Consider the following 7576-nt stretch of genomic DNA (forward strand, 5'->3'; position numbering starts at 1 on the left):
TTAATTCGCCGACAGATAGTGCTTAGCTCTGCCTTTTGTCGTTGCAGAGTTTTAAATTCCTAAAGTTGTGGTATTCTTTTTGAAACACCCTGTATAATTAAGGAGAGGTCTTATTAAAATACAACAGCTTAAATGGAAAAAATATCACCTTCATTCATTATGAAGGTTGTCGTAATGTCAGAGACATTTTGAATGTATCACACATATGTAAATTTAATTACCTGAGCAGATCAGTATCCTTCATCACTCCAAGTAATGTTGTAAACAGGATATGCAGTCTTCAGAATTTCTACAGTCTTGCTGTGGTCTGCCTTCCCAAACCCCTGAAATGAAGCAGTCCTTGGGTATTTTAAAACTAAAGTACAATTAAACAGTGTGCTACATATCACAATAATAATTAAACACTAAAACGAGAACTCTTAACTACAACTACATCATAAGTAAACAATGTGCTTGTACGTACACTAAAACTGCATCTAATACAGAGCACATGAAACCGTAAAGCAATCTGAAATTTTCTACACCACACATCACAACACAAAAGCAGCAGAAAAAGGGAGTGTGTAAAGACCATCAGAACAGATGTGCAAGATGCAGCATCAGAATTAATTTTTCTATTGATGGGTCTGGCATTGTACACAACACTGAAACACAAGCAGCAGTAACCGTGCAAAAAAATTAAACACGTACCCACAATCTGCAACTGTATTAACTGTGTTAAATGAAACAGGTAGGTCACAAAATGTGTGAAACACAGTCTGAAAAGTATAAAATAGGTGCGAGGGGTACAGAGGAATCATTTGGTCTGCTCCAAGTGCAAGGAATTGTTGATTTGAGTAATTATGACAACTGTCCTGGCAACTGGAAAAAGTCTTGTAAAAACACCAGGCTCACCACAATTCATGTGCTGCCGTAACTATACTCAATCAAAAGATACAGAAGCTGGTAATAATAATAATAATAATAATAATAATAATAATAATAATAATGTCATAAAATTATGGGACAGAAGATCCTCTCTCTCTCTCTCTCTCTCTCTCTCTCTCTCTCTCTCTCTCGCTACATATACAACTCTCTCTCGCTAAATATACAAGTGGAAGCAAGGATTGTGGCCTCAAAAGTAATCTGAAAGGTGTAAGAAAAAATCCTGAATCAGATTGAACAGCACAGTTGGTATCAGCCTTGTCCACGGAAGGCAAGGTTTCAGGATGTAGGCCTGGCCCGGCACATAGTTTTAATTTGTCAGGAAGTTTCATAATCATGGCTGCTACCCAGAACAACAGTAGCCATTTCAACCATAACACTTGTCCACAACACCACGCCCAAATTATTGTACACGGTTGTAAGAAGCATGATGATGATTTACAGGTATTAACATCTGGTGACATTTACTTCTGACCATCTAACAAGGTATTCTATAATTTGTGCCATGTAACCAAAGCAGAAACTGCTTTCCCATGGAGGAGCTTGGCGTATAACATTCTTAAAAGCTTTAAAAATACTTGAATTATAGGGCACACAACGTATGAACAGAAACTTCACTGTTCTTAAAATACCTTTTGTTAACTGTGGTCTGCAGCTTATACGAATTGTAGAAATGACATCATGTAACACTTTAAGCTGTTGATAATTTTTTTTTACGATGCAACCAGTTTTGGTCAAAGACCATTTTCGAGCACCTGTTGTTCCCACAGCATAGAAACAGGAAAAATTCAGGCAAAAAGGATATTTCAAAACTTCCTGGCAGATTAAAACTGTGTGCCCGACCGAGACTCGAACTCGGGACCTTTGCCTTTCGCGGGCAAGTGCTCTACCAACTGAGCTACCGAAGCACGACTCACGACCGGTACTCACAGCTTTACTTCTGCCAGTACCTCGTCTCCTACCTTCCAAACTTTACAGAAGCTCTCCTGTAAAGTTTGGAAGGTAGGAGACGAGGTACTGGCAGAAGTAAAGCTGTGAGTACCGGTCGTGAGTCGTGCTTCGGTAGCTCAGTTGGTAGAGCACTTGCCCGCGAAAGGCAAAGGTCCCGAGTTCGAGTCTCGGTCGGGCACACAGTTTTAATCTGCCAGGAAGTTTCATATCAGCGCACACCCCGCTGCAGAGTGAAAATCTCATTCAGGATATTTCAAAATTGTAGTAACAATACATACAATGCTTGTGGATATTTAATTTATATTTCTGACATTGTATTCTTTTGATATATAAAGTTTTTGCTGGTAATCAAATTCTGTAAGTGTTGCTTGTATTGTTACTATAATTTTCAAACATTCTTTTCATCCCAAATTTTCCCGTATCCGCGATGTATATACAACAGGTGCCTGAAAATGGTCTTCAACTGAAACCATTATGGTCTTCAACTGAAACCAGTCACACAGTAAAAAATTAAGTTGAATAACAGCTCAAGATGACACATACTGTCATTTCTACAACTCACTGCTTTTGGTACTACCTGTGAGTAGCTGTACACTTTGATGACCTCGGCACTGGGGTCATGCTGTATTCTGCCACCACCAGTGCACTCTGTATCAACGCCGAGGCCTTTCACCCTGTCCATCGTCTCATCGTAGACGTCCGAATGGAAGCCAACTCACTTGTATCCTCGCACCTAGTAACAGGAACCATAGTCAAACTTTGAACAAAATGTATCAAGAGTACTCAGCAAGAAGAAAACACAAAAGTAGCAACGTGAGTGGAAATTGTGGCATCAAAAATAATCTGAAAACATAACTTAAAGGAGCTGTTGTTATATCCACTATCTATAGGAAACACACACAGGAGCTTCTGTTTCTTTTTTTTTTTTTTTTTTCCCCCCATACCTACTGCAAATGCAAATGAAAGCTTTTGTATATTCGGACATGTGTTCTCTCGGAAAACACTGAACATAACGTAAATCATCTAGCTGACAAGGTAGTTGGCAACATCAGCACATGGCTTTTGGAGAACGGATTAATACTTCACTGCCAACAACTGAACTCTTGTAAAATAGAAATAGTCTTGTCCTGAGCTGGTCGAACAGACATTTTAAATTCTTAAGACTGAAGATAGATGAAAAGCTCTCTCAGAAGTATCATGTTCAACACCTTAAGCAGAAAATGAACACTTCTGTCTTCACTATACACTATGTCTTGGACACAAACACAAAAGCTTGTTTACTTTTGCTCTGTTATCTCATATGGTGTTATAGTTTGGGGCAATTCTGTGCACTTGGCAAGAATATTCTCATCCCTGAAAAATGCAGTCAGCAAGCTCTGCAGTGTCAGCTTGTGAACATTCAGGGTTGCCGCAAGTTTCCCCAAGTGACGTTCCCCGATTTCCAGCAAGTTTTAGCATTTTTCCCTGACAAATTTCAAGGTCTCAAGGGCAAGTAAAGACAAGTTCAAAAAAAAAAAAAAAATTGTAAGGACTTCTGTATTTCTTCCCCTCATGAGCAAAAATCTTAAGTACTAATTTCAGCATCTTTTGTAATGAACAGTTTTTAGATGGAGAAAGAAAGACAATGGTATATAATATTCCATTAAGACCACTGATGTTATTTTATTTCAATAAAACTAAACATATTTGGTGACACAAACACGCATTTCCTTGGAGTCACAAGACAGATTTAAAATACCTACACTGATTTCAGAAATAACCTCAGAAAAATGTAGGCCTATTGAAAGAAGTATATAAGGCAGGCCAAAATATACAGGTACATAGCATACAAACCGCCTGTGACTGCCACAAGTTGTTCTTCCTATCGCTCATACTTTCTAATATACAGGGTGTACATTACATCTGGGAACACTTTCAATTATTTATTGCACAAGAACCAAACATAGCACAGATATCACACACGTCATTTTGAAGAGAAACCCTGAAAGTTCTTTTTCATGTATACCACCACAGCATACTTTGGTGATTTGCCGATAGCACCAGTCATAAATATGGCAAGTTCAGGTGCGGAGCGAACTTTCTGTGTGTTGGAGTTCGACAAAAAAAGTGTGTGCTACAGCTGTTCAATGGATGTTTAGAACAAAGTACGGTAAGAAACCACCAACAAGGAAGGCACAACAAATTTATTATGACGGGTTGCTTGTGCCCAGCACAGAGAACCAGACATCCCAGTGTGAGTGAAGTGAATTTGTATTGCATACGAGAGACATTCATAAGGAGTCCAAAGAAATTGGTGCGTCGTGCATCCCATGAACTCGAAATGGCTCCACTGACTGTGGCAAGTCATGCGACAGAAGTTGTCTATGAAACCATTCAAATTGGAGCTAGGGTAGAAGGTCAATAACGACGACAAAGACAAGTGTTTTGAGTTTTGTTCACAGTTGCAACAATTGAATAAGGACGGGGATGGAATTTTGATCGCTTAAGTTTTAGCAATGAAGCCACTTTTGACACTAATGGGAAAGTGTACAGGCATAATTGTCGAATCTGGGGTACAAAGCATCCACACGAATGCATTGAATTTGGGTGTGATTCGCTAAATGTAAATGTTTTTTTGTGCTTTGTCGTGTCGAAAACTGTACGGGCCATTCTTCTTCGCCAAGAGCATTGTCACTGGATATTCCTACTCGGATATGTTGCAGCAATGGCTGATGCCTCAGATGCAATTGGGCTCTCCGTTCATCTTTTAGCAGGATGGGGCTCCACCCCATTTTCATCGTGAAGTTTGTGGGTACCTGAATACGGAGCTGCCGCATCGATGAACTGGCCATGCTACAGAAGGGAACAGCTGTTTCATGAAATGGCCTCCCTGATCACCAGATCTCACTCCGTGTGACTTTTTTTCTGTGGGGACACATTAAAGATCCGGTGTATGTATGGTCTCTACCACGTGATGTAGCGGAGCTCCGGGAGAGAATACGAGAAACAAATATCACAATTGACGATGCCATGCTGGGACAGGTATGACACGAATTCGATTACTGTATTGATGTCTGCCGAGTCACTCATGTTTCGCGTACTGAATGTTCGCAAAAAAAAAAAGATATGTACATCCTGTATAAATTATTTTCTAAGCCCCAAAATGTACTAGAATAAATAAAATGTTTATAAAACAATGTACCGCATAATGTACTTGCAGTGAGAAAGTCACAATTCCTGAACTCCATCGCCCGTGGCCTCTGGCCTGCCGAGGAGCACCACAGTCCTGAGTCCTCGGATAAATCACGAAAACCCACTGCATTATACCACACACAAACAGAGCCGGCCTGGGAGCAGATCGGCGAGACTAGATCCGATGGGCAGGGCTTGCACATTATTGGGAAACGATTGGCTTCAAATCGGCAGCCCCAATCCGTTAGAGAGACCCACAGAAATGGCCTGTGGTTTTGGCCCATCATGGAAGTCCATTCATGTGGTCAGCTTTACACAAGTCACTGACATTATGTTGACGAAATGAGATGGTGGTGATAAATCCATCAATTTGTGCAAATACTCTGAGAATTAATGCTAATGAAGATAGGTAGCAACTCACCGTAAAGATGATCGCTGAACCATGGACAGACACGTAGAAAAGACAATCACACTCTCACAACTAAATTTTCGGCCATAGCCTTTCTTAGAAAATAACACACACACACACACACACACACACACACACACACACACACACACACACACATTCACACAATCACTCAGACACAACTCGTGCACATATGACCGTTGTCTCCAGCCACTGGGTCAACAATCTCCAAGAATCATATCAAAACAAACCACCCCTCACGCCTCCCATCGGCAGCTACTAGGCTAGTGGCAAGAAGTGGTGGCAACACTGACTGCAAGCTGAGGGGAGTGGTAGGAAGTGGAGAAGCAGTAAGAATGAGGGAGTAGGGAAGCGGTGCATGTATTAAGCTGCATCCAGCCAGCGACGATGCAGGAAATCCCAGTAAACAAACTGTTTCATCTACTGAGACAAAAAACAAGATTTCTCCAGGTTTTTTTTTTTCCAAATTTCCCAGCAGGGCAGAAAAAAAGAGTGATACACGTAAGTATTCAAATCCACACACAAAGGTTACCTTGTGGTATGCTACAATTCTGCACAAGAGACCCTCACAATACATGAGAACTTCTCTATGCAACATGTAATTTATCCTAATTTCTCTTAATTTCATATTTTATTAATTCTGTAATTTCTTGTTTATAAATTTTATATTCAGCTTTCTGTAAACTAGGTACCACCTCATCCCACGAGCTTTGGCTCAAAGTCTCAAGATACGTGATAAAAAAAAATAAATGTCAATCCCAAAACCTCACACGCCAATATAATGATCTGCATGCAATCATTCTGTTGATAATGGCACATTAAATTTGGAAAAAAAAAACTGATGCCCTTGATAATTCAAAGCTGTCATTTAAAGTCACAATTGTATGTATTATAGAACACTGTACAGGAAAAATGGAGTTGTAAATGTAACTGTGTTTTAGTGAAAACGACGTTTTTTCAAATGATGGAGAACCAATGGAATACTTGTTGGTAACATCTGCTCTATACCATAAACCAGCACAGTACGGCACTTTATGAAGTTTAGTCAAAGGCCTGTTTTGTGAGATAATTTCTTTCTGGAAGTTGAATGCATTGCTTCCGTCACCAAAGCAGGCGTAAAAAAAAAAAAAAAAAAAATTTGCATTCAGCCCCCTCACATCATTACATCATCAGTGCAAACCAGACGATATTTCTCGTGTAAATCTACACGGCTATCTGGCAGTTCACACTTAAGGATACAGGGCATTTTTCCAGCTCAATATTATATTTCTTTCAGGCACTGTTTATAATGTATATGTTTCAAGATTTTTTGTTGATATCAGGTAATAGAGCACACTTTTTAAACAAATTAGAAGTATTTTGAATATTTTTGAACCTGCTGAGAGTTATTTAAAAAAAGTAACAAGGAAATTCTTCCTCAAACTGAGGTACCATTTAATCCAATGTTATACATTTGAAGGAGACCAAATTTTTACCAGACATTCATGACATGGCTGAGATACTAGACCTATTTAATTCCACCTATTACGTATATTACAAGGATAAAAAAGTATCACATCTTACATTTTAATATTTATAATTTTTTCCAAATAAAAATGTTATTTTTTCTATGATTTAGCTGATTCTGCAATAAAGCTTAGGTCTACTACATAAGTATGGACTACCAAAAGTTACAGAAAAAATTAGAGCAATGCTTTATAAACTTTAGGAAATATTTGTACCTGAATTCTGAAGAAAACAACTAGCGGGAAATTGCGAATGAACATATGAGTCCAATTAAACTGTGCCTCAGAACATTCCTGAAGCATAGTCTACATCCTGCAGCCTTTTTTTATCTTCAAGCTTCCTCTTGGCATTCCTTTTAGCACTTCTTGCTTCTTTGGTAACTTGAAGAGCGAATCTTTCAGCTTCATGCACCCGTTGTCTGTCACGCAGAAGAAATTGATCTTTCATATTAGAGCCACATTTTATGCCTAAATTTCTCAGGACTTCCTACCTTCCTATCACTCCGTCATTGAAACATAGCACACCATCTAGTACACCAACTTTTAATGTATTTAGTCCTACAAAAACATTCTTGAGTAATCTTTCCCGTATGGA

General features: G+C 39.1%; 1 long non-coding RNA gene across 1 annotated transcript; it reads right to left on the minus strand.

The window, feature by feature from the left end:
* Positions 1 to 263: 263 nt before the first annotated feature.
* Positions 264 to 7258, minus strand: LOC124723197. The gene is made up of 3 exons (XR_007006534.1): positions 7198 to 7258; positions 2453 to 2608; positions 264 to 323 (listed from the first exon to the last, which is right to left on the minus strand). It is a non-coding gene; the product is annotated as an uncharacterized LOC124723197 (long non-coding RNA).
* Positions 7259 to 7576: the final 318 nt, after the last annotated feature.

Source organism: Schistocerca piceifrons, chromosome X (assembly GCF_021461385.2).
Source record: "Schistocerca piceifrons isolate TAMUIC-IGC-003096 chromosome X, iqSchPice1.1, whole genome shotgun sequence".
NCBI classification, from domain to species: domain Eukaryota; kingdom Metazoa; phylum Arthropoda; class Insecta; order Orthoptera; family Acrididae; genus Schistocerca; species Schistocerca piceifrons.